Here is a 4,003-nt window from a genome sequence, read left to right on the forward strand (position 1 = left end):
ATATTTTCCTCATTAGACCTGCTCATGGAATGTGGTTTTGGGCATTCTTCCTAAAAGTTTAGCCTTGAGTCTAATGTTCCAATCATTCCAACCATTCTGTGAACTACCTCATACCCTTTCATAAAACTTCTTTTCCACTCAGTCAGCCAAAGTCAGCTTCTGTTGCTTGCAACCAAGAACCCTGACTGATAAAGACATTTTCCTTCATTCCCCATAGACCAACTAAGTCAGGATCTCAATATTTACAAGACTTTACTGCAGGGTCAGGGATACCATGAGGAAAATACTGTATTAAAAGTAACCTGTCACAGGCTATCAGAAAAGTGATGCTTTCAGGGGCTGCAAGCCCAGCCTGTGCTCACAGAGAAATTTCACAGGCCCCTGTGCTTCATTCCTGGCATGGCTACAGGTGCTAGCTTTATCCCCACCACAACCAATTATTCTCAGGCACAGTACACACTGCCCAAGGCCCACAGTGCTTTTATGGACCCATTAAAATGTTTTTGTTTCAGGTTTTTTTTTAATTGAATTTTAAAATTGGATAAATTATAATAAAAATATAATAAGAAATTCAGCCTGGATTACACAACACAGTCATAAGATGTGTGTGTCTGTGTGTAAAACAGTATAGTGAAATAAAAAATAGACCCACACATATACATTTAATTGAATATTTACAATGGTGCCAAGTCAATTCAGTGGGATAGGAAAGTTAGTTAAACAAATAGTGTTGCAACACTTGGAAAAAATGTATGGAAAAAAAGAAATCTTGAGCACTCATTTCAATGTCTTGTATGCTGACATTAGAATGATACAGAGAAGACTAGCACAGCCTTCACACAAGGATAACGTGTGAATTCAAGAAGTGGTCCATATTTTTAAGACAGTTGCTTTTAAGTATTCTTACCACACACAAGAAAAAACAGTAAGTGATCGATATGTTAATTAGCTTGATAGTGTTAATTTATTCACAATGTGTACATACATTTACCAAATTCTTTTAATTAGAACAATCTAATTAAATAAAGGACAAAAACCTAAACCGACCACTATCTCATCCAAGAAGATATACACATGGCAAATAAGCATATGAAAAATATGATCAATCCCACTCCAGTGTTCTTGCCTGGAGAATCCCAGGGACGGGTGAGCCTGGTGGGCTACCATCTGGGGTCACACAGAGTCGGACACGACTGAAGCGACTTAGCAGCAGCAACATGTCATTCAGCTCAGTTCAGTTGCTCAGTTGTGTCCAACTCTTTGGGACCCCATGGACTGCGGCACACCAGGCCTCCCTGTCCATTACTAACTCCTGGAGTATATGACGTTGTTAGCCAACTGCAGATTAAAACAACAATGAGATATCACTACACATCCGTTAGAATGGCCACCACAACATTGTAAAGCAATTATCTTCCAATTCAAAAAAAAATAAAAGAATGGCCCAAACATAACACACTAACAGCAACCAAAGGCTGGTGAGCATGAGGAGCAACAGAAACTCTCATTCATTGTTGGTGGGAATACAAAATGATGCAGACTTTGGAAGATAGTTTAGCAGTTTCTCATGAAACTAAACATATCTTCTCAGGTGGCTCAGTACTAAAGAATCTGCCTGCCAATGCTGGAGACACAGAAGATGTGGGTTCAAACCCTGGGTCAGGAAGATCCTGGAGGGGGAAATGGCAACCCACTCCAGTATTCTTGCCTGGAAAATTCCATGGACATGGAGATTGATGGGCTGCAGGCTATAGTGTTGCAAAGAGCTGGATAAGACTGAACATGCAAGTACCCGCCCAAACATATTTTTACTGTGTGACTGAACGATTGCACTCCTTGGTGTTCACCCAAATATGTTGAAAAGTTACGTATATGGATGTATATGGATGTTTATAGAAGCTTTATTCATAATTGCCAAAACTTGGAGGCAACCAAGATTTCCTTTGGTAGATGAATGGATAAATTGTGGAATATTACTCAGCACTAAAAATATGAGCTTTCAAGCCATGAAAAGACACAGAGGAATCTTAAATGCATATTACTAAGTGAAAGTAGCCAGTCTGAAAAGGCTACATACTAAATGATTCCAACTATATGACATTCTGGAAAAGCCAAAACTCCAAAAACAGTAGGAAGATCAGTGGTTGTCAGGAGTTCAGGGGAGAGAGGGATGAATAGACAGAGCATAGAGGAGTTTTTGGAGAAGGAAATGGCAACCCACTCCAGAGTTCTTGCCTGGAGAATCCCAGGGACAGGGGAGCCTGTTAGGCTGCTGTCTATGGGGTCGCACAGAGTCGGACATGACTGAAGTGACTTAGCACCAGCAGAGGAGTTTTAGAGCTTTGAAACTACTCTGTAAGACATTATAGTGGTGGCTGCATGTCTAAACCCCTTGCATGTACAACACCAAGAGAAAACCCTAATGTAAACCACGGACTTGGGGTGCAGAATGTTGATAGTGAGGGAGGCTGTGCATATGTAGTGACATGAGGTATAATTCTCTATACTTTCTGCTCAGTTTTGTTACTAATCTAAACTGTTCTAAAAAATAAAGTCTTAAAAATTCAAGCCATAAACTGAGAGAGAATATTCTTATACATATATCCAATAAAGAATGTATATAATTATACCATTATATGTAAAGGCCTCCTACAAAAAAAAATTAAAGGATTAAAAAAACCAATTTAACATGGGCAAAAGACTTGAATAGACATTTCACAAAAGTAGGCATACAAGTGGCCAGTAAGCTTGTGAAAAGATATCTAATATCATTAATCATCAGGGAAATATTAATTAAAATTGCATTGAAATTCTACATCACACCCACTAAAACGGCTAAATCTAAAGACTGACAACACCAGTTGTTGGCAAGTGTGTGGTAGAAGTGTAACTCTCATACATTACTCAAAGGAGTATAAAGTGATATAGCTTTGGAAAACTATTTCAGTTCAGTTCAGTTCAGTCCCTCAGTAGTGTCCAACTCTTTACAACCCCATGAACCGCAGCATGCCAGGCCTTCCTGTCCATCACCAACTCCTGGAGTCCATCCAAACCCATGTCCATCGAGTCGGTGATGCCATCCAACCATCTCATCCTCTGTCGTCCCCTTCTCCTCCTGCCCTCAATCTTTCCCAGCATCAGGGTCTTTTCAAATGAGTCAGCTCTTCGCATCAGGTGGCCAAAGTATTGGAGTTTCAGCTTCAACATCAGTCCCTCCAATGAACACCCAGGACTGATCTGCTTTAGGATGGACTGGTTGGATCTCCTTGCAGTCCAAGGGACTCTCAAGAGTCTCAACACCACAGTTCAAAAGCATCAGTTTCTTCAGTGCTCAGCTTTCTTTATAGTCCAACTCTCACATCCATACATGACTACTGGAAAAACCATAGCCTTGACTAGACAGATCTTTGTTGGCAAAGTAATGTCTCTGCTTTTCAATATGCTGTCTAGGTTGGTCATAACTTTCCTTCCAAGGAGTAAGCGTCTTAATTTCATGGCTGCAATCATCATCTACAGTGATTTTGGATCCCCCCAAAAATAAAGTCAGCCACTGTTTCCACTGTTTCCCCATCTATTTCTCATGAAGTGATGGGACCGGACCAGGGATTGAACCCAGGTGTCCCCAAGTACAGGCAGATTCTTTACCAGCTGAGCCACCAGGGACACCCCAAAAGAATACATATTGTATAATTCTTTATTTTAGTGGGTGTGATGTGTAATTCCATTTATGTGACTTTAAAACCATGGTGATAGAAATGAGAATGCTGCTACTGCTGCTGCTAAGTCACTTCAGTTGTGTCTGACTCTGTGCGACCCCATAGACAGCATCCCATCAGGCTCCCCTGTCCCTGGGATTCTCCAGGCAAGAATACTGGAGCGGGTTGCCATTTCCCTCTCCAATGCATGCATATGCTAAGTCCCTTCAGTTGTGTCCAACTCTACGCCACTGTATGGACAGCGGCCCACCAGGCTTCTGTCCATCGGATTCTCTAGGCAAGAATAC

At 41.1% G+C, this 4,003-nt stretch overlaps 1 non-coding gene across 1 annotated transcript; it reads left to right on the plus strand.

Annotated features, from left to right (window-relative positions):
- The first annotated feature begins 771 nt into the window (after positions 1 to 771).
- LOC114117415 (U6 spliceosomal RNA) lies at positions 772 to 880 on the plus strand. The gene has a single exon (XR_003591115.1). It is a non-coding gene; the product is annotated as a U6 spliceosomal RNA (small nuclear RNA).
- Positions 881 to 4,003: the final 3,123 nt, after the last annotated feature.

The sequence above is a fragment of the Ovis aries genome, chromosome 12, assembly GCF_016772045.2.
Source record: "Ovis aries strain OAR_USU_Benz2616 breed Rambouillet chromosome 12, ARS-UI_Ramb_v3.0, whole genome shotgun sequence".
NCBI lineage: Eukaryota > Metazoa > Chordata > Mammalia > Artiodactyla > Bovidae > Ovis > Ovis aries.